The sequence below is a fragment of the Vigna unguiculata genome, chromosome 9 (assembly GCF_037176805.1).
Source record: "Vigna unguiculata cultivar grain cowpea cultivar isolate G323 ecotype 2 chromosome 9, ASM3717680v1, whole genome shotgun sequence".
NCBI lineage: Eukaryota > Viridiplantae > Streptophyta > Magnoliopsida > Fabales > Fabaceae > Vigna > Vigna unguiculata.
The window spans coordinates 14,003,032-14,028,189 of NC_140800.1; positions in this window are offsets into that span (position 1 = coordinate 14,003,032).

The window sequence follows — 25,158 nt, forward strand, 5'->3', positions numbered from 1 at the left end:
TGCCTCGCAGAGGGTCGATATAGAAACAATAGTTTGTTACCACTCTATGAAGATGGTTCTAATATGAAATCAACATATGAAAGTCGAATTGAATTTTGTGAGAAACAAAACGCATGAAGGAAAGAGAATCATTTGGTTCTTGATAGATTATGTGAACACTGTATGCTAAAACTCTAGATGGGACAAAAATGAAACCCAAAAAGTTGCCCCAGGTTAGAAACATGAAGAACAAGATATGACTCAAATGGATTTGTGTGGGAACCATGATTAACACATCAACAAAGTGAAAAAACCTTACCAATACAGAAACATGGCGTGGAAACCTTGACAAGGTGTAGAAACCTTGACTAACACAAAAACAAGGTGTGGAAACCTTGACAACATAGAAAGGCTTAGAAACCTTGACTAATACCAAAAACAAGATAATGTTGGGCTTGAGGGCTAGACAAAACTAGACTTGAGAGTTATACAAAACTAAGCTTGGTGGCCAGATAAACTAGGCTTGGGCAAGACAAAGCTGGGCTTGCGGGCTAGACAAAGGTAGGCTTGGGGTGGCCAGATGAAACTTGGCTAAAGGGGCCAATGCGAAACTGGGCTTGGGCCAAACTAAACTGGGCTTGAATGGGCCAGTGCGACACTAGGCTTGGGGGCTAGACAAAGTTAGACTTGAGGGGGCCAGATAAAACTAGGCTTGAGGGGCCAGTGTGAACTGGGCTTGAGGGGCCAGATAAATCTGGGCTTGAGGGCTAGACAAAGCTAGGCTTCAGGTGGCCAAATAAAACTGGCCTTCAGGTGGCCATATAAAACTAGGCTTGGGCCAGACTAAACTGGGCTTAAAGGGGCCAGATAAATCTAGGCTTGAGGGGGCTAGATGAAACTAGGCTTGAGGGGCCAATGCGAAATTGGGCTTAAGGGCTAGACAAAGCTAGGCTTAGGGGCCAATTCAAAACTGGGCTTGGGCCAGATAATCTGGGCTTGTGTGCTAAACAAAGCTAGGCTTGGGGGCTAGACAAAGCTAGGTTTAGGGGCCAGTGCGAAACTAGGCTTAGGCCAAACTAAACTGGGCTTGAGGGGCCAATGTGAAACTGGGCTTAGGGGCTAGACAAAGCTAGGCTTGAGGTGGCCAGATGAAACTGGGCTTTAAAGGGCCAATGTGAAACTGGGCTTTAGGGGGCCATTGCGAAACTGGGCTTTAGGTGGCCAGATAAAATTGAGCTTAAGGGGCCAGTGCGAAACTGGGCTTGGGCCAGACTAAACTTGGCTTGAAGGGCCAGATAAAATTGGACTTGAGGGGCCAGTGTGAAACTAGGCTTGGGCCAGACTAAATTGGGCTTGAGGGGCCAAATAAATATGGGCTTGAGGACTAGACAAAGCTAGGCTTGAGGTGGCCAGATAAAACTGGACTTGAGGAGCAAATGTGAAACTGGGCTTGGGCTAGACTAAACTGGGCTTGAGGGACCAAATAAAATTGGGTTTGAGGGTTAGACAAAGCTAGGCTTAGGGGCCGGTGCGAAACTGGGCTTAGGGGCCGGTGCAAAACTGGGTTTAGGGGCTAGACGAAACTAGGCTTTGGCCAGACTAACTTGGGCTTTAGGGGCCAATGCGAAACTGGGCTTGGGCTAGACTAATATGGTCTTAAGTGGTCAGTGTGAAAACAGGGTTATGGGCTAGACAAAGCTAGGCTTAGGGGCCAGTACGAAACTGGGCTTGGGCCAGACTAAACTTGGCTTGAAGGGCCAGATAAAATTGGACTTGAGGGGCCAGTGCGAAACTAGGCTTGGGCCAGATAAATATGGGCTTGAGGGCTAGACAATGCTAGGCTTGAGGTGGCCAGATAAAACTGAACTTGAGGGGCCAATGCGAAACTAGGTTTGGGCCAGACTAAACTAGGCTTGAAGGGCTAAATAAAACTAGGCTTGAGGGTTAGACAAAGCTAGGCTTAGGGGCCGGTGCGAAACTGGGCTTAGGGGCTAGACGAAACTAGGCTTTGACCAGACTAACCTGGGCTTTAGGGGCCAGTGCGAAACTGGGCTTGGGCTAGACTAATATGGGCTTGAGTGGTGAGTGTGAAAACTGGGTTATGGGCTAGACAAAGCTAGGCTTAGGGGCCAATGCGAAATTGGGATTGGCCTAGACTAAACTTCGCTTGAAGGGCTAGATAAAATTGGATTTGAGGGGCCAATGCGAAACTAGGCTTGGGCCAAACTAAACTGTGCTTGAGAGGCCAGATAAATATGGGCTTGAGGGCTAGAAAAAGCTAGGCTTGAGGTGGCCAGATAAAACTGGAATTGAGGGGCCAATGCGAAACTGGGCTTGGGCCAGACTAAATTGGGCTTGAGGGGCCAAATAAAACTTGGCTTGAGGGTTAGACAAAGCTAGGCCTAGGGGCCGGTGCGAAACTGGGCTTAGGGGCTAGACGAAACTAGGCTTTTGCCAGACTAACCTGGGCTTTAGGGGCCAGTGCGAAACTGGGCTTGGGCTAGACTAATATGGTATTGAGTGGTCAGTGTGAAAACTGGGCTTATGGGCTAGACAAAGCTAGGCTTAGGGGCCAGTGCGAAACTAGGCTTGAGGGCTAGACAAAGGTAGGCTTGAGGTGGCCAGATAAACTGGGCTTGAAGGGCCAGACTAAACTAGGCTTGAGGGATAAATCTGGGCTTGAGGATATATGAATGAAGAAGATCATCAATCCGAGAAATATTAAAGAAGCAAAATTTTGTATCTTTCTTATTTTCTTCGTTTTGAAACAGAAGGATTCGACAACCGTTCATGTGAATGAAGAGGGTTTTGATCCCAAAAGTGAAAGAAAAAAATTTCATTTCATAAAAAGAACTATGATGCATGTATATGATGCATGATGATTAAGACATGTTATGAATTTTTCTTTTTGAGCATTTATATGAGTGTGCATGCATGAATATGCTATGATATATGCATGAATATGCTAACATGAAATGTACATGACTATGCTAACATGAAATGTGCATGAATATGTTCGCATGTATATGCTTTGTTTTCTTTTTGAACCAAATACTACATAGAGCCTATTTTTGCTCACATGTGTTTGGATATTTTCTGTTTGATGATTGATGTGATATGTGTATGAATGCATACAGATGCTAACACATGTTATGAATTTTCTTTTTATGAGTGCATGAATATGTTAACGCTTGTTATGACTTTTTTTTACATGATATATGCATAAAAATGTTGACGCATGCTATGTATTTTTTTTAACATTGATTATGATGTGTGATAATGTTGTTATGTTTATTTCGATCATGCATAGTGAATGATAATGTTGACATGATTAATGGATTTTCTTTTTGAACACTATTATAATATTAGTGTATGATGCATATGTTGTGATATTTTTTTTACATGAATTAATGTATGAATGCATGATGAAAGTTCCTTTGTTTGTTAAATTTTTTCTTTTCACAAAAATGAATGATGTATGTATGATTAGATATGAATCTCTGCATGAAGCATGCCCTTGTGTATTTTTTCACCTTTTACATTGTATGAAACTTATTTCAATTGATCCCCAATTTGTTGCTATTTTTAAATTTATCACTACAACAAAAATCACTTTAGACAACAACATAAAATTATGATATAAATTATAAAAACCGTGGTCTAAAGATTAGACCACAATTTTTTAGGCGTGGTATAGGTGAGTGTAGCTATAGGTAATAGACAACGGTTTTTAGTATGACAATATTTTTAAAACCGTTGCTTAAAATTCTCACAATAAACAACAATTTTACATGTTGATTTTATACCTTACCTATGTTTTTAGACCATATTTTTACTAGTTTTGCCCACATAGTTTAAAGCAACAATTATATAATCATGGACTTTCATGATATTTATACATCATTTATAAAAATGTTGTTTATTATATGTTTAGGCTACATTTATTTAGCCGTTGTCTATTTTAGTGTGGTCTAAACTATAAATTGTTGTAGTGTATGGAATCCTTCTGTTTTGATTTTTTCTTTAAAAAATATTCTTTGGTCTAATCACTTTATTGAGAAACTCTTTCATGTATCATTGCTTTTTGGACATTATTTTAGTGATATACATGAAATTGCGAAAGGTCTTGGAAGGGATTAGATGAGGTAATTGACTAAGGAGTTGCCCCAATTTGATAGTTAAGAGTTAACTTCAAGACATGAGGTGTGTTTGGGCTTGTCCAGTTATTGATAAAAAAAAGATGGAGACTTCAAAATTTGCCCCATTTTGAGGGTATAGATTGGTCTCAGGGTGCAAAATGTGTTTGAGCTTTCCCTAGTTGTTGATAGCATGAGAATGTTGAAAATCATTGGAGACTTCATACTAGTTGCCCCAATGTAAGTCTCACAATCAAAATCAATAATTGCCTAAATTCAAGATATTTGACTATAACGTAGGAACAACAAGTGAAACGTCTCCACAATTAATTTCAAGGTGAGAATAATGAGTAATGGTAAGAGAAATATAGATCAAAGTTTAGGCTCAAAGTAGGAAATATGATAGGAAACACATGAAGAATGAAAGAATAAGAGGGCACGATCCTGATTTAACTTGACTACTCGTGATATTTTTTATCTCTATGGAAACATGTCAACAAAAAATAAAATGCCCTAGTGTTTGAAAGCAAAACTTTGAACACTTTTACAATCTTTTTTTTTGGACAAACCTCTTAACATGACAAAATATTTTCCTCTAAATTAAAGTTTTCAAAAAACAACAACCAATAATTGATTTGTGTAGACTTTATTAGGCTTGTATTGTGGCCAAGGTTAAGGGATATAAAAAATATGGATAATGAAGGCTCAAAATAAATGGTATAAAGGTTATTTAAAACAAGGGTCTTTATCTAACGTTGCACCTAAAATTTATATTTGACTACCTTTGTTCACCATTTTTTTTTACTTTCAAACTCTTATTTCTCCTTTTTTTTTTTGCACAACCAATTTTATTTTTTGTCTTTCCAACTTTTTTTTTATTATTGGTGAATTACAAGTCAAATGAAATAGATGCAAACATTATGTTAACTTCAGTGGGAAGCTGACCCTTGTTCAGGGTAATTAGAAAGAAATTTTGATTTTTTATAGGCTCAAAATGGGTAACAAAGGAATATAATTTTTTTTCTTGATAAAGAAACATGGCCACACATCATTTCAACTCATGATTGATTTACTTTCAAAAGCTTTAATCCAAAGGGGAAAAAAATTCAATCACATTAGAGATTGCCTCTTGTTTGCCCTTAATTTTTTCTGTATTATTTTCTTCTCTTTTTTTTGTCTTAATTTTTGCCTAGATCGCCCTCTTGGGTTTTCAGTCTAGCAGACTTTTCTTCATTTTTTTTTGTTTTCCTTATTTTTTTTTTGGTTCAAAGACTCCCTTCAATTCATTCTAGAGCACATCCCCTTTATGATGATCTCCATGAAATACAAAAGAAAGATTTATTAGGGCAAGGTGATGGGAAATGGGATGGGAAAGGAAATGAATTTGAGCAATTCCATGTACACATATTAGAGCAATGTTTCAAAAGCATGCCACTTTTCATAAAAAAATCTATTTATTCAACTAACTGATTTGACCAAAGAATAATTTATTTTCTACTCTTATTTTTTTACACCTTCCGCAAGATTCCATGAATTTATTAACAAAAAAATGGTGAACAATTAATTTTGAATTTGTTATACTAAAAATATTTTTAAGATGTGGTGTTGATGCATGTTATGTGTTATGCAACGTGTTATGAATATGCAAGATGCTACAAATTTGGAAACTACCTATTCACATGCATGTGAGTGTATGTATGGTATGTGCTTTGCAAGGTGGCATGAAAAAACAAAGGGATGAATATTATGCATCATACATTGTGACATGAATCCAAAGTGGATCCATGCTACGTTTCAAGTGAATGTAAAGATGTTATTTACCTTAAAACTATGTGCATAGTATCATGCATGAATGAAGACAAGATGTGAATGTAATGCATGTATGCGTCTCGAGAGACCCTTATTTATACGATGATGCAAATATGACACAGTTGGAAATTAACTACTTAATTCTATAAAAATGAAAAGATTAAAAAAAATAAAGAAATAATGCACTCTCCCTTTGTGTCCTAGAAGGTGTAGAGAAAACCTATTTTCTGGTCTATGGGCTTTAACATGATAATTCCAAGGATAGTTCTAAATATTCTCACAGGCCTCTAGAGCTGAAGTCAACCTCAAGACATAATCCACAACAATAGGCGACCTAATAGATGTGGCATGTCAGGATGAAGCAAACTCTTGATGAAGTGTTTCCAATAATCAAGTAGATCCGAGATCTATCATAACAATCGTTGGACCTCCACTTCTTATAGCTAACTCAGGTCCGGGTATAGGACCTCAAATTAAACTGAATGTACTAGCCTACCATGTGTAGTTTGTGAAGGGAGCAACCTAAGACTACCCAAACCCACAACTGCATAATAACCAGAAAATTCCCAAACAGATATAACAATTGTCTTCTACCCCATGGTTCAATAGTTTCAACAATATAGTCATATGAGGACATCAAAGCAAGAAAAGATGACATCAACAAAAATAAAGATAGATAAATATACATCAAGTAAAACAAAAACAAAGGGAAAACAAATATATTAGAACAACATACCTTTTGCACACTCAACTAATAGGATTGACTCTCAAACATGTCCCCAGTGGAGTCGCCATCTGTCGCAACCGAGATCGCGACGAGACGACGAAAATAATTAAAAAAAAAATAGAGGAGTCGCCACCATAGTTTATTATGGGAAACTATAGAAAAACCTTAAAAAAATGGTCTTCGAAACGAAATTTTGGTTTGAGAGTCGGTTACATGTGGGGAAGGTATTAGCACCCCACAATGCCCGTCTTAAGATGGTTCCTTATTTATTTAAGTGTGCAAGATAGAATTTGATGTTTAAAATATTGTTGTTCCCCAAAAATCAAACAAAATAAAAACACATATAAAATAATAAAGATTAAAAATAAATTTATTTTTTTATTTTTTTTGGCCCCATAAGGATTGTACCTCGCTCTTACGTATTTTCATTTGTAAAATCAGGGATAACGTAGTTCTTTCGAAAAACGTTGTTTGATATTATTATTAAATTTTAGATATATATATATATATATTTATTTATTTATTTATTTATACATTATTAATATCAAGAGAACTCGAGATTTGACATGATATTTAAAGTGATTTTATAATTTCTTTTATTTTTTATTATTACTAATTTAAAAAAAAAAGAATGAAAAGCCTATGAAAGAGTGTTTTGATTATCAAGCAAGTCCGAGACTTGACATGACATTCAAAACTTATATAAAGAAAACATAAATTTTTAATTTTATTTATTTATTATTTGTTTTAGAGAATTAAAGCCTACAAAAAAAAACCTTTTTAATTACCAAGATAAAAATAAAGCAAAAGAGAAAGGTTGAGCACATCAATGACAAACCCAAAATCATCTAACATGAGAACCCCAAACATATTTAATCATACAATAATTCAAACGATCATATATTTGATGTTATAAAAGAATCATGAAAAGCATTAGGAGCAAAGAAAATTTACCTTAAGTGACCCCCTTTTGTGTGTGCTCTATAATAAAAAAGAGAGGAGTTTTTCGATTTTTTTTTGTCCACTGCATTGGAGAAGTTCTTGTGCTTATATAGGCACCTTGAGATACCACTGAGATCCTAGTCTTTAATTATAATAAAATATACGAGAAAGGAATTGGTCTTGATGAAACATATTATAGCAATTAAATTGTTGCATAATATCCACAGTATTGATTATAATTGTTAACGAAATATTGCATGTAATTACTAGAATCATATTTTCTGTCACATAAAGATCGTGATCAAATCATAACATATTATTCATATAATTGATTCTAATTATTACCATGAATATTTTCTTCTAAATATTAAAATCGTATCATTCTCTAAAAGCATTATTATCGGGAATATTTGCTTCTATATAAAATAATACCTTCCCAGACTGACAACACAAAGAGACACATAAGTATAAATGCAAGATATTTATTCAAATTATTATAAAAAAATATTGCTCCTAATATTATACCCTTCTCTAAAAATAGAAATTATGAAACGTCCATTTCTGACATGTCATGTGGAGAGTGTAAATAGCAAATAGTGGGTTGAAAAATTTGTAAAGCATTTGGACTCATGAAAAGAGTGTGATAATTAAAAATAAATTAGATTCTCCTTCTCTTGGTTTGTTTCTTTTTTTCTTTTCTCCTATGGTAGAATTAAAGTTAAAAAAACCTAACATCAATCAAAAAATATTTTTTATTTTATTTTATTATTATTATATTATACATTATTATTATTATTATTATTATTATTTTAATCAAACAAATGCATTTACTTGGACGAAATTGGGTGTTGACACCTAGCCTCATCTCTTGGGCCTAAGGTTAGCCCATAGGGTGCCCTAAACCCCTAAACCAGCCCTAACACTCTCATTTTTCTACTTTTTAGAAAACGCTTCTCCTCCCCCTCTTAGAGCTGCAACAACGAACTCTGCTAGAGTTTGGTCCCAACCTTGGTGAAGCTAGCTCAAACCCATTTCTCTTCCACCTCACAAATCTGTTCTAGGAGCTGGGGTGTCTTTTTTGCTTATGCCAAATCCCTCACAGTAGCTTTTGATAAGGTAAGGGAAGCTAGGGCTTTACTGTTTTTTTTATTAAGCTGTCTGTTTGGTTTGTTTCACGTTTGGGTGCTTGATATATGTTGTTGATTGTGTGATAACATGTTGTATATACTGCTATTATGGTTCAAATCAGGTTTTGCACGCAAGAGAGCAGGTGGGTTCTGCTGAACTCGCCCAGGCAAGCTGGGTGATTGCTTAAAACATAAAACTCTCGCTTAAGCGAGGAGCTCCCGCCTGAGTGAGAACAGCTGCAACCCATCACTCTCTCTGTTTCGAGGGCTCGCCTAAGCGAAGACCACTCGCTTCAGCGAGAGTAGTCTCGCCTGAGCGAGATGGGCTAGCTTGAACGAGACCTCGACGTGCCCACTGTTTACAATCTCACCCAGGCGAGATCTGGTAGCTTTAGCGAGAGGTTCTCCTCGCTTGAGCGAGAGTTTCTTAGCCTGAGCGAGATTGATAGTGGTGACTTGATAAGTGTGTGTTTCAAATGATTGATTGGTTGGTTACTTTAAATAGTTACGTATGCTGCATAGTAAGTATTCTATATGACACAATGGGATTGAAATTGATGAGCTTGGCATGATATGCATATGAAACATGGTTGGATGGTTGGTTGTATATTGGCATTAGATTGGTATGCATGATAATCCTATGTTTGGTTGGTGAGACATGATTATGGTATGGTTTAGGACGTAATTCCATGAATCTCTTGGTGAGATCTCATGGTGATGACTCATGGTTAGGACATAATTTCATGACTCTCTTGGTAAGATTTCGTGGTGGTGTCTCATGATATAATTAAGTAAGGATTCAAGTAAGGATTGCATCTTGAAACTCTAAAGAGTCAGTTAGTCTCATGTAGAACGTACTGACTTAAGTGGTGAGAGTAGCATGAGGCCCTAGTCTTTGGTAGGATAATGGCCTTAGATGTTTGAAGGCTAACCTTGTGTGTGGTAGGGTGAAACCCATTGGCAATGGCTCTGCAAAGTAGTAGAGGCCACCACAAGTGCAAGCATCCAATGAATCCGATTGATTATATGTATCCGGATACTTGAGTCTTAGAGTCTTGCATTGTCTGCTTTACATGTTTGGATGACTAATATGTATTCTTGACTTTGAATTGCATGTTTTAGTTGTATGATAAAAATCTTTTTACTCTAGCTTACCCTTTCTGTTTGTTCGTGTGTTTTGTGTGTGGTTTTCTCCTTTTGCAATGATCATCAATTTATTAATGTGAAAATGTGGGAACTCCTCGTGGTCATCAGGGTAATGGAAACTCCACGACATAGCTAACTCTTGGGTTGGATTCCCTTGCTCCGAGTACACTTTTAAGGCATTGTGGCCTATGTACTACTTTGCTCTTTGAGCATGTATTTTGAATAACTGTAAACTATTTTAATCTTGTTCTTCCGTTTATGGCATCGTGGTGTACCTTGGTTTCTTTACTAGTAACTTTTGGATAACTATAAGGAGTGACACATATACTCATGACTTTGCTCTTTATATTATTCTCCGTGATGTCTCATTTAATTAAGGTTATTTATTAAATGGGACGTTACAAGCACTACTTCAATGACAAGCCGCATTTGTTCAAAATCTTCCAGGAGGTAATCTTCCTACTTGGACTAAATTTACAAAAAATTTAATAGATTGTTTTGGGGAAATATGTGATGATCCAATGTCAGACCCACTTTATGCCATAACTACTAAACTAAACCTCAGTGAGACCCACTTGTTAAGTTGTTTTTTAAGAGGTTTGAAATGGGACATCCAAATGATTGTTAGAATGTTTCGACCTGAAGATGTAAGGAAGGAATTTTAATTGGCTAAAGTGCATAAATCAAATTCTACTACAAACATGCCTACCAAAACCTTTCTTACACTCCCAAAACCACAAAGTCCTACAAAAGCCATTTTACCTACACCTAAACCTATATACAAACCTCCTGATTCCCATTATCACCTAAACACAAACCAAAAACAACCACAAAAAAAAAATACCACAACCTTTATGAGTAAGAGAAAATCTAAAGGACTTTGTTATTTTTGTGATGAACCATACACACCTATACATGCATTGACACCTAAGAAGCTTGAGATTCATGTGGTGGACATGAATGATACGAAGGTGGAACCGGTGGATGAAATTGATGACACTCAAGAAGAGGAGAGTGTTTCATTGCACCTTCAAATATCAGTCAATGCTTAAAGGGGTATAGCTAGCTATACAACCATGAGAGTGACGGGCTACTTAAAGAAAAAAAACCCTTGCCTATACTCATCGACGGTGGAAGTACCCATAATTTTTTAGATGATGGAAATGAGTAGCTCTAAATACCATTTGATAAAGGCGCTATGTCGCGGAATTTGCCTAACGTCCTCTCCAATCGGTGTTCCACCGATTAATCCACGCGGAACACCATTGAAATGCAGTGGAAGACTCGCAAATCACGATTCAAAAGTGAATCTCTCTCGTTCTAGTGGGGAATTATCGTTTCTCACTAGGTTCGGAAACCCTAGGAGGTAGAACCCGTACTAGGAAGGTGAGCTCTAAAATTGGGGTATAAACCACTCAGATTAATCAAAGCTGTCAATTACAAACATTGGTCCGCCTTTTATAGATCACAAGGCAACCATGTAAAATAATCCCAAACAAAGAACAAAATAAACTAGCTAGACAAAGCTACGCAAAAAATGTCTTAAAAGTGATTTTTAGTTGCATAAATTATTTCTTGGATATTTTAACGTTTGTTGATGCAACTGAAGTTAAGATTAAGCTCATTCAAGGTAGGAAAATAAATTGATTGAAGTTATAGAAAAATCACTTTTGTACCCCATACATTACTTATACACTTCCCTCTTTCCAAAAGCGCTATAGAAAACCTACTTCTACACCTCTGACTTTGTCTATTTTCACCCCTCTTTCCACTAATAAACTAAGAGGCACTCAGATCATGCCATGTGACAATCCCTAACTTTCAAATTTGTCTAACCACATGATGACACGTGCCATGATCTTCTATCACACTAAGCAGAACCAATGGAAGGCTGCAACCTTATTATATCTTTACCATCTCCCAAATGAGAAACCCTAGTTTCCATCAGCATCACCGTCAGCCAGACTGGAGCAGCACCATCCATCACGCTAGAGCACTCCTCTCACATTCACGAACATGAAATCACGTAGCTACGTCGTGGTTCAACCTCTGTCACACCATCTTCTCTTCAATGAACCAGCAACCAAGTTCGTCGACGTTCAACTAGCAGCCACAATTCAGCATCACCGTCAGCTGCCTGGTTCAATGTTCCACCATTCACATAGATCTGCACTGCACTAAACCACACAGCCAACATCTTTGCCTTGTTGGAAAACGCATCAGACCAACCACCATTGAAGCCTCAATCGTTTAGCGGTTGACGATGACAACAACACCTGCAGTTTTCACATACCAAAGACGCGAGTTCAACCACCATTGCAGAGACAATGTTCCAACCACTGCGCCGTCTCCACCATGAGCAAACGTGCAACACCATAATAGCACCTTCGTTGGAGAAGGAGACGCTGCGGATTCACCACCATGCGGCTGAAGCAAACCTAGAGGAAGCTGAAACCCTAAGGGAGGAGAGAGAATTGGATTGATGAGAGAGAAGAAGAAGAGGCCATGTGTCATCATGTCAATGGACAATCAAATGGTCAACTAGTCAAACTCTGGTCAAATGTTCAAATCTGGTCAAAGACTGATCAAACGAGACGAATTTAAGTGCAAATAGTCATCTTTTTGGATATTCCAGTAAATTTGGACTATGGGATTGAAAATGGCTTATTTAGAAAATTAATGCAAATGTTATTTGGTGATAATTTATCAGATATCTTTAAATAATTAATTTATTTAATTATATCATAAATTATTAACCAACTATATTTGTTAAATATTTTTAAAACTAATTATCTCTCCAAATATTTTTAAAATCACTATAAAGATAAATAATATTTATCTTTATTTTAAAAGATATTTGAGAGGTTTTAACAACCGAAAAGCCCAATCCAAGTCCTATATAAAGAGACCAAGGGAGTAGAAGAAGACAAGCTCGGGACTTCAAAGTTTAGGGGGGCCTAATTTCGTTTCCTTTTTCTCTCTCTATTCTTCTTTTATTTTTATTTTGCATTCCCTGGAGTGCTAAACTTCTTCGGTTGATTCCATTATAATTTCATTATGGATTATGAAGTTAGAATGAAATAATTTCTTTGTTCATTTTATTATTGTTGAGGTTTTAATTCATCTATGTCTTTTATTTTTGAATCACGTAAAAAGTAATGATTTTAAATCTATATGTATGTTGATCATATGAGTCCAAGGGTTTTTAAATTTAATTGAGACTTTACTTTGATTTTATTTAGAAACTTTCATGTGATTGAATGAGTTTTTACCAATAATTGAGACTTTACTTTGATTAAAGGTATTTACTCTAACGAAAATTAATCAAGACTTTACTTGATTAATTAAGCTTTTTATTTGGTGAGGAGATAAAAGAATAGACATGACTAGGCATAGCAAAATTTGATTGAGACTGTACTTTGGTTGAATTTACTTTGGATAATCTAAAAGTTCTCACTTTTAATTAAGACTGTACTTTGTTTAAAAGTGAGAATGCCAACAAATTAATTGAGACTTTACATTGATTAATTTGAAAATCTACAAAAATAATTAATTAAACAATAATCTTTAGATAACCGATGATGGATCTATTTTGAAAAAGAAATGGAATCAATCTATTTATCTTTCTTTATCTTAATCCCCTATATTTTTTTATTTTATTTGACTAACTCTTTTGTATAGCTTTTATAAGAACTAATTTGTTAAAAAGCAATTATGTGTTCGTTGGGAGACGACTTAGGATTAACTTTACCCTTTCTATTTCCTTAACTATTATCTTAGCAATACTGAAGTTGCTATAGTTTAGTAGTATTAATTTGATCGCGTCAACGATAGCATTATCAGGAAAATAGAGAGCATACGCGTGAAGAATCAAACTCAAATGGAAGCAAAACAATACAAAATCAAAAAGATGCAGAAAAAACATTAGAGATATGAAGAAGACACTCATCTCTTGGCGGTCCAGGCTCGAAGGCTCTGAATACCACTTGATGGAGACGCTCCGTCACAAAATTCATCGGATGTCCTCTCCAATCAGTGTTCCACCAATTAATCCACGCGAAACGCCACAAAAATGCAACGGAAGACTCGTAAATCACGATTCGAAAGCGAATCTCTCTCGTTCCAGTAGGGAACTCTCGTTTCTCATTAGGTTTGGAAACCCTAGGAGGTAGAACCTCTACTAGGAAGGTGAGCTCTGAAATTGGGGTATAAACCACTCAGATTAATGAAAGTTGTCGATTACAAACATTGGTTTGCCTTTTATATATCACAAGGCAACCATGTAAAAAAAAATCCCTAATAATGAATTGAATAAATTGGCTAGACAATGCTACGTGTGAAGAAGAAGTGTGGTTTACAAACCCTAAGGAAACAAACGCGTGAATGAGAAAACAAGGAACCCTAGGTAAAGACCATGGTGGAATATGTGAAGGGAAAGGGCAACTCTCGTGTTTCTAGGAGAGAAAATGAACCCTAACAAAGCCCAACGAAAATGAGGCACTGGAAAGGAACCCTATGTGTTCCTCCACACACACACATGGTCTGGGCTTCCTCCAATTGATCCCATCAAAAGACGTTGCTGAATTAGAAGTCGGGTCCACGTGATACGGTGTTGAACCCATACACTATTCAAAAGTTGTTGGAATGGTTTATGCGTTGGTGGGCTGGCTTTAATTTGGACTTTAAACCCAATAAGAATGCAAGCAAGAAAGTTGTTGGTTGATGGGCCATAGAGTAGGCTTGGAAATGGGTTCCAGGCTTACATTCAAACAGAAGATGATTTTGGTATTTGTTGGGCTGCAGGATTTGGGCCTTGGACTGGGCAGCTACAAACGTTAAGCCTCCTTGGTTCTTGTCACACACACAATGCAAAAACAATTAAAATAATGGACCAAAAGTTCAATTCAAAGTAATTTAATTATTTATTTAAAAATAACAAAATAAAAGAAATGGGCCTAGCCAATGGCCCAAGCTATAAGGCCTTAGGATGATCTTCATCAGGAGGTGACTAAGAAATTGGGTTATCCTATCACACATATCCCCACCCTAAGTGTGGTAGTAGTTGATGAAGGATTGACCACAACCAAGGATGGAGGCACATGCTTAAGAAGACTAAGCATGTTTAGAAAGGAAATTCACTAATTCTTCATCCCTTTCATTTTTGTTTGTTATTTTTGATTCCCAAAGTTGACTTAGTTGAATCAACTTTAGTTGACTTGTTGACCTTTGACTAGGTTTGACTTGTTGACTATAGTTGACTTGACTTAAGTCAACATGCTAATCTATGTTTATTTGCTTTGTAGGTTAATTAGGAATAAGAAAGTAATGCTAGGTGGCGCCTGGTGATTGGGGAGCATAAATGATGTGGAGGAGAGAGTAAAGCAAAGACATAAAGCATAAAGTAAAAGGCATGAAGCAAGTGTACCTATGTACCTTTGGTCTCCTTGGTTTTTAGCACACTTTAGCCACTTTTTGGAGACATATGAGACACATTCTTTGTCTCCTTTTGTGCTAGAACGAAATTAGCCTTGCACACACCATAGTTGGCTCTTTTGTCTTTCATTTTTGTAACCTTATTTGACCTAGTTTCTAGAAGCTAGGGTTAGGTTTTTTAGAGACATCCTTAGGTATCTTTTATTTGCTTAGAGGCCCCTAAACTCTTCTATATAAGGGGTGCTCCTAGATATGTAAAAGGGTTGAACATTTTGAAGTAAAAACACTCTTGTGTCTCACCCATTTGTGAGAGTTTCCTCCCTAGGGAGTGAATACTTTTAAGCCTTATCTTGCATAGCAAGTGGCGACACATATCCACTCATCTTCAAGGTTGCCATGGCTTCTAGCCTAGCCTTGTAGTGGCGTGTTTCTCACATTTTAACCATTCCTTTCCTTTTCATTTTATGTTTTCTTCTTCCTTTAATTGTTCGTGGTTTTCTATGGTTTATGTACTTTCCATTTCTTTTTTGTTTTGAATCAATCCATCATCTTCTCCTATTGAACTCTTGGAAAGGAACATTCACATCTAGATAACTTGCTATCTTAATGTTCATTGGGGATTTCCTTGAGTTTTCCTTAAACAACTCTTCACCATATTCAATAATCTTAAAAAGGAACAACATAATCCTTCATCAGGAGGTGACTAAGAAATTGGGTTATCCTATCACACATATCCCCACCCTAAGTATGGTAGTAGTGGATGGAGCTATAGTAACCATTACTTCAGTTGTTAAACAATTCTCTTGGTTGCTTCACAATACTGAGTTTTCCTCTGATATGCTTCTTATACATTTAGGATGTTGTGATGTTGTACTCGATGTTGAGTGATTGGTTACTTTGGGAGACATTATCTTGAGCTTTGATAGGTTATCCATGCAGTTTTATGTTCATGGTAAGAAACTGATATTGAGAAAGGCAACTAGTGAAAGGCTTAAAACTGCTAGAAGAAAAATATTGCTTTTAGTGTTCATTTATCCATGCTTCACATGGGTACTAAGAATAATACCTTCCTACTGCATTCATTAACCATACATGCTAATTGTCAAGTTATTCCTAACTCTATTTGGGAATTACTTAGGTAATTTGAGGACATTTTTAAGGAACCTACGACATTACTGCCTAAGAGGAAAGGTAATGATCATAAAATTCCTTTTGTTGTAGGGGCTAATCCTATTAATAAGAGGCCATATCGATATGCTAAACACCAAAAAATTATTGATAAGTTGGCGTATGAATCTCTTCATTCAAGTATAATATAGAAAAGTTGCAACTGTTTTGCAATTCATATGGTCCTAGTTGGTAAGAAAGATAGTACTTGGAGACTCTATGTTGACTACCACGATCTTAATAAACACACCATCAAGGACATATTCCCTATTTCTTTAGTGGGTGATTTGTTGGATGTATTACATGGTTCTGAGGTGTTCTCCATAATTGATTTACGATCTGGTTATAATTAAGTGAGAATGAAGGACAACGATATTCACAAGACTACATTTAAGACACATGAGGCCACTTTGAATACTTGGTAATGCCATTCGGCTTAACCAATACACCAACCACTTTCCAAAGCCTCATGAATGGTATTTTTAAGCAATATCTGAGGAAGTTTCTTTTGGTGTCTTTTAATGACATTTTAATTTATAGCAAGGATTTAAAAAATCATCTCTCTCATTTGCATAGGATTTTGTTGACTATGAGAAGGAATTGCTTATATGCTAAAAAATAAAAATAAAAAGTTACTTTGGTGTAGAAAGGTTGAGTATTTAAGCCATTTCATCTCAAAAGAGGGGGTAGCTACTGATCTAGCAATAATACAGTCTATCAAGAACTGAGAGGGTTTTTAGGACTTTTAAGCATTATAGAAGGTTATGAGAGACTATGGCGGTATTGAACGACCTTTAAATAACATGTTAAAGAAGAATAATTTCCACTAGGCAAAAGTTGCATTCCAATCCCTTAAGGATAGTTTGATGCAGTCACCAATACTAACACTACCTGACTTCTCTAAAGTCTTTGTGGTTGAAGTAGATGCTTCCGGTTCAGGCATTAGTACAATGTTGATGCCGGATCACCATCTCATTGGTTTTATTAGCAGGGCTCTTAATATGCAGTAACAATCACTTTCCACATATGAAAAATACCTGTTAGTGGTAGTATTTGCAGTCCAAAAAATGGAGACATTATTTGTTGAATACTTACTTTATCATCAGAACATACCATAAAAGCCTACAATATGTTCCTAACCAACGATTGACTACAACCTTACAACAAAAATTCTTCGTCAAATTGATGGAATTTTATTTCACAATTGAGTTTAAGGAAGGGAAAATTTAACAACTGATGCTTTATCTAGGCAATAAGTACTAGACTATCAGGCAATCACAACTCTCACCTGAAAGCACCATGTTAAACAAAATCATTAATTCTTTGCAGACTGATCTGGACCTAAAAAGGTTCATATAAGACTTGCAAATGTATGCTTCGTTGCATAAACATTATACTTGGCGTCATGGTGAACTCAAGAGGAAGGGACGCCTGGTTATGGGAAAAAATGTGACTCTCAGGGCTGATTTGTTGCAGTGGATACATGTTGGTCATACTGGTGGCCATTAGGGTCGGGAAGCTACATTAAAAAGGTTGAAATTAGTTGTCTATTGGAGAGGCATGACCAAGGACGTGTGCATATTTGTAATGAAATGTGAGGTTTGCCAAAAATGCAAATATGACATATCTGCCTATTCAGGGTTGCTACAACCCTTACCAATTCCAGAAAGGATATGACAACATATCACCATGGATTTTGTTGAAGGATTTCCAAATTCCAAGGGCAAAGAGATCATGTACATGGTTGTTGACAAATTAAGTAAGGTTGTCCACTTCATGGTTTTATCATACCCCTATAGTGCTACTGAAGTTACTCAATTGGACAATGTGTTCAAGTTACATGGTTTTCCATATTCTATTACAGGTGACAGAGATCCTATCTTTATCAATCAATTCTCGAAGGATTTGATGGCCTTTTAAGGGTTTCAGTTGCAACTCTCAACAGCCTATCATCCACGAATAGATGGTCAAACCGAGATAGTGCATAGATGCTTGGAGACCCTTTTGCGATGCATGTGTTGTGATACTCCCCATTAGAGGTCTAAATGGCTTTCTCTAGTAGAATAATGGTACAATACTAACTACCTTACATCTATATAGTGTAGTCCTTATGAGGTGATGTTTGGTTAGCTTCCCCCAATTTACCTTCCTTATTTACCTCGCGAGTCAAAGGTAGAGGTAATTGATAGAAGTTTGCAAAAACGAGAATAGGCGTTAAAGTTAGTCAAATTTCACTTGAAGAGGGCCCAAGAACATATGAAGCAATTGGTGGATAAAAGCTGAAGTGATAGATCCTATGAGGTTGGTACTCTTATGTATGTTAAACTCCACCCCAACAAACATATTTCAGTAGCATTTCGGGCTAATATCAAGTTAGCACCAAAGTACTTTAAGTCATTTTTTATCATCGATAAGATTAGAGTGGTAGCTTATAAGTTACAACTGCCACAAGGGTTTAAAATTCATGATGTCTTTCATGTATCACAACTTAGATAAAACAACTGTCAAGCGAGACAAAAAAGATGTCACCAAGGTGTTAGTCAAGTGGAAACATCAATTACAAGAAGATGCCAGGTGGAAGTTCTTCCATGATCAGAAGAAAATGTATCCAAGTTTTAATCCTTGAGGACAAGGATTTTTTTAAGGCTAGGGAATTGATACAAGAAGATTAATAAGGAAACTACATATTAATAAGGTAGTGGCATCACAACCAATCAATTTAATTCTCATTGATAATTAGAATTAATTTTGATTATTCCATTAGAATTTTTATTTATGGCATTGTATTTCTATATTTCTATAAATAAGCTAACTTTAAACAAAGTGGAGGCACGTCAATTTTTTTGAATAATGATATTGTAATTCTTTCTCAATTCAATACATCCCACGAATTCTATTCATTCATTGGAATCCCTATAGTTTTGTAGTTCTTCGAATAGTTTTATTCTTAATTCTACCTACATCAGGCGAAGCACTAGTGCTTTCATCTCCTCCGACCAAGAGCACTACCAATGACCATTGTGCGTGACACCCAATTCAAGCTATCAACCACTGGGACATCGTTTCCAACTTTACTTAGCAGAAAAGATGGCATTTGACAACCCTTGCACTCTTAGCCTCCTAAAGTTTTCACATTTCTCTTCTTTTAGGGTTTAAGCTAACATAAGTATAATCAAAGGCTTTAAGCTAACATAAACATACAAAATATTCTTAAAGCTTAAGTTAGTGATGTAGAGAATATCTTTACCATCTATTATCAAGAGATTTGATGAGTCATTATTTTCCTTCATTCCACTAGCCTTTGTGTACCCATTTGACAGTTGTTCGGTGCTTAATTGCTCATCTTTAGTGTGTTTTCATCTATTGGGCTTTATTGGGCCACTATTCCGAATTTGGGTTAATTTCACAGTATTTGGCCTAATTTATTTTTAATTATTTTTAGGTATTTGGGTGAAACAATTTTGGAGCTAGGACATTAATATTTAGTTTAAGATCATTGCCACATCATTTCCACGTCGTCTAAGTGACTAGGCCACATTTGAGGCCTAGTAGTGACATTTTTGTAATTCTACAGCCCATAATGGCAATTTTGTAAATATGAGTGGCAGATTTCATGTGACCACGAAAATTAGGTCTTCATGCAAGGGAACAACTGCACTCTCTTCTCTCCATTCTCTCCAACCTCCATTTTTAGGTTTTTCAAGCTTTGGAAGGTGACCCATGGAGGCACAAGCTGATTTTTCACGTTTTCCATTCGTTTTTGACATTTTGAGTCTTGGACAACACCTATTGCTTGTATTCACGTTTTCTGCACCTTGGGTAACATTTACATTGAAGCATTTAAGGTTTTGGTGGTTGCTTTCGTTGTTCCTCTGTTATTCCTTGCTCATTTTCGTTTGCTGCACCATTTTAAGCTTTCAGCACCAATTTGAACTCATTTGAATGGTTGAATTTGAATTTCTGTTGAACCCTAACTCGAATTCTATGGGCAACTAATTTTCGAATGCATTGATTCCTTGCAAAGAATGAAATGAAACTTTGAGATTAATGTTTTGTTCGGTGGGTTTTGTTGTTTCTCTGTTGTGGATTTGTGTGTGCATTTTAATTGAAGAATCCAATCTGAATTTGCTTAATTTTTAGAGTGGGAAACTCGTATTTAGTTGATTTTCATGCTTAATGAACTTTGACAAAATTCATGAACGCTTGCATTGCTTAATTGCATGTTGAATTCGTGGTTAACATCCACTTAGTTGTTCAACAGCGAATTGATGAGCTAACAACGAAACCAATTTAGTTTGCAATCTGTGATGGGTGAAATTTCATTCGAAGCAAGGAACCACTGCTATCTTTGAGGCTATTTAATAAAAAAATTGCAATTACGTTTTATTGTTGTGTTCTGAATCTGCTAACCCCCCCTGTGTTTGAATCTGAAAATTGAAGCTTTGAACAAGAACAATGGTCGTTGGGAGACGACTTGGTTCAACTGCCACATACTACATTTTAAGTGTTTTAATTTGGTGGGGTACGACCTCTATCAAGATTCATGCCAAATTCAAGTTTTATTTCAAGCCAAAGAAGGAATGTCCACAAAATTTTATTGACAAAAGTATTTGTCAATTTTTACCCAGTTATTTGCCCAATATGGTGTGCATTTTTATCACTTTTTGATGTAAAAAGCTATGCAACTTAGTTGTGGTGGATCTTAACCAATAATTTTGGGGAAGCCAAATTAATATACTCAAGATTTATATATTTAATCATTGCCACTAATACAACAAAAATGAGTACATAATTTAGTATAATTATAAAAGAAATCACAAATGCCTAAAGGATTACTCTTCATTCCTTCAAATTCTTAAGCTCACCAATAATTAAATCAAAACTAAAATTTTTAGTTACTTCTTTTCAATGTAGACAACCGTATTGCCTTCAAGAAATTCATCTTCTATTTATTTCACAAGCTTGATTTGGTAATCTTCATTGTAGAAAAATATGTTTCTGATATAGTTGTAGAAACATAAAGTGTTCAAATAAGACAAATTGAATGCAACATTAGCATCACCCGTTAGACAAAAAGTTGATCCATAACAATTATTTTTTCAACAACTAGACAAGATGCATTATATAGCTTCATCATACTACAAATGAAATGAAAATTTGAGCTCCAATGAGTATCACCAGTTCATTTTAAAGTTCTAATTTGGCTTTTTTTCCTTTACCATTTTCAAGTTCACCCATTTATTTGATTTATTTCATCTAATTCAACAACTTGTAGCTCATCACAACGTTTACTAGAAAAACAAACAACATGTACAATAAAAGCCAAAATTCAAAAAATGGATAAATTGGAATAACCTCTCTTGAAGCAGCAACGAAAACAACTTGTAATCTGAGTAAAACAATGCACATAATAAGCATAAGGATTATCATTAAGAAATAATGTTTGCAATCTATTACATTCTCCCCTCATATTATTAACACCATCATACTAGAGATGATTACACTTGATTACTTTTCTTAGAGTGACAATTATCGTATCCTTAACACGCACAATGTCAAAAATTGTTCTTTTGCTATTTCCTAGATTCATCACGTGCTTCATCAACAACTGTGCAAAATTTAGAATATCCAATTTCTTCCCTTGTATAACTTTTTACTTTTCTAGAAAAAATATCTAAGATTTCTTTTTGAATATGATGAGAAATATATTTTGCATTATATGGAGCATTCTCTAACACAACTTGTGCCACTTTATTATTATAGAATGCTAGAAGTTTAATCATCTCAAGAAAGTTACCTTTATTACTTAACTTTGGTCCTTCCTCGTGGTCTCTAATCTTGAAATGCTAGCCAACGAATTGTATCAATAACATTTTTTAGCCGTAAACAATTCTTGCAAACTTATTTTAAAGTTTGAACATTTATAATGTTATTAATGTCTATAGATTGATTCAACAAGTCTACACAATCTTTCATTGCATTGTTATGTGGTTAGTAAGGACTATCTCCAATGTGGCTAAGAAATGCAAATTTTTCCCTACATTAACCTTTTTCCATTATCTAAACTCTTATTTAGTAAACACATGTCCTAGGACAATCAACTAGCTTTGAATAAAATAGATAGCATGACAAACAAAAGCTCCATCTAATTGGATACTCCTATATTTGAGGACATTTTCTTGGATCACATTCCAAATAATTATTATGAAACTCCTTTCCTATAATTCTTTAAATCTTAACAAAGGGCTCCTTTAATTGAAAAATTGAATAATAAGTATCATATTTCAAAATAGGTGAAGTTTAATTTGTGTTATTTTCATCTTCACATGTAGTTTCCCTTATATCACTTTTAAAAAATGAATCTAATTTATTCCTCATCAATATGCGTAATTAAGAAAAAAAAAAATCAAGATTAAAAAATAAATGATCAAACTTTAATTAAATATCGAAGGACGTAGTTATAAAAAAAGAAATTTATGGTAATCAAGCCACAATAAAAACAAGTTATGAAAAAACATGTAACAATTAACTTTTTCTCACGTGTTAATAAAAAAATTCTTATACGAAAGGCTCACGAGATAAAAATAATATTGTATTGTAAAACTAATATTTCACTATCAAATAGGATAAAAAAGAGTTATATTTTTTTCTTTAAGAATGAAACAAAACATGTTAGTAATGATAGTAGAAATAATGATTGTGTTTAACTTTCATTTTTTCATGAAAAGAAAAAAGAACATTTGAGAGGGTAGGAAATGAACATAAATTGTAAGTAACTCAAGACACAATGGAGAGAAAATAAAAAAAAATATATCTTAATAAGTTTTTTTATTCTATTATATTTAATTTTATATCTAACCATTTACTAAAATTAAATTATGTGTTGTATAAAAGAAATTAAAAGCTACCTAATTTATTTTTCATAAATTCACATTATACGTAAACAAGCCTCAAAAAACATCCACCACCACAACAACCTAGAGAGACAAGTATTGTTAGCTATCAAAGAAGTTATGTAAAAAAGAAAAAGAAAACTAATTTTGCACGTAGCATAGTCAATGTTTATCAATGTACAAGGTTGAGAGACGACAACAACAACAAGAGGAAAACATTCATTTGAGTTAAAAACAGGATGGAAAAGAAGAAAAAGAAAAAGAAGAAGAAGAAGAGCCATTTCTTACAAGTGCCAAAGCTCAGCTGAAATTTGTCCTTGCCTTAAAAAGTTCTGTAAAGAACATTATTTGTGTTCATTATAACAAACTGGTAGAGGCAATCTAATCTTATATACGTCAAAAGACATTGTCCACTTTAGTGAGCACAAGTTGTGATATTTTGATCACAAATACATTGTATTTGTCTTGAGCCAAGACTGACTTGTAAAAAAAATACTTAGTTGAGCCAAAAGTGCCTTGTGAAAATAATACTTGACCAGAATCTGTCACGAGTGACTAGGAGTGATAACCACCGTTATAAATGATTTCAAATAAAACTAAGTTTCCCTAAAATTTGTAATATAGAGCATAACCTAGGTCGTTCTTAGAAGACTCATATTCAAGTGTATTCAGCCTTTAGTATTGTTCCTTTTTAAATTAATTTAGGGATATAAGTTTTCGAAAAACTATAAAAGGAACAAATTGAAGATGAAATCGAAAGTGTTGAGAAAATAGAAGTGCAAAGAAAATTAAATGTTGCAAAAAATGTAAAATTGCAAGAATATAAAATTGCAAAAACTTAACATTGAAGAATATTAAGAATATTAAAGAGGTTGTAGAAAATGTAAACAAATTAAGCACGATTAAAGAACAAAAGAAACCAAAAAGCTTCTAATCTTAAATTGATCTTGAGCCTATAAATTGATCCTCCCCATAGGTATTGTCCGTATTCGTCCCCATTTTGATAGGGAATCCTCACAGTAATTCGATATGTGTATGGGTAATATCTAATTTTTTCAATTGGGTATGGGATAGGGATAGATATGTACATATTTGTCTTGTCTCGGTCCCTATACGTCCTTGTTTAATATACTAAAATATTCATATTTTATTAGGTAGTATTATATATATATATATATATATATATATATATATATATATATATATATATATATATATATATATATATATATATATATATATATATATATATATATATATATATATATATATATATATGGGTTAAATATGTTTTTGTCCCTCAAGTTTCAGTGAAATTTGGAATTAGTTTCTCTTCAAAACTTTCAACCAATTTAGTTCTTCACCTTTAAAAATGTGTGAATTTAGTCCTTTTAACCAAATTTTGTTAAGTTTATCTGACGTTTCAAGCGCATTCCAGATTTCTCCACTTTAGTGCTTAGTCTTGAATCCTTTTCCATATTTTACCCTTTATCTTGGCCATATTACAAGATGAAAATAGGTCCTATTGATATTTAGTTTTATTGATGATGAGTTGTGTGTGGTAGAGGCTTTTCAATCCAATGCTAGACCTAGTTTCATTATGTGCTTTTCTAAGAGATAAACACTAGCCTGAAACACGAGAGGATAAGTTATACACTGTTTGTGAGACTTTTTATGCTGATTTATGAATTGATGTTTGAATGAATACTACTTTATTGATGTGTTTGACCTGTATTCAACATGTTTGGAGTTTTAAAGCTTTAATAGGTTCTTCTTTTTTATGCATAACAGTAGGAGTT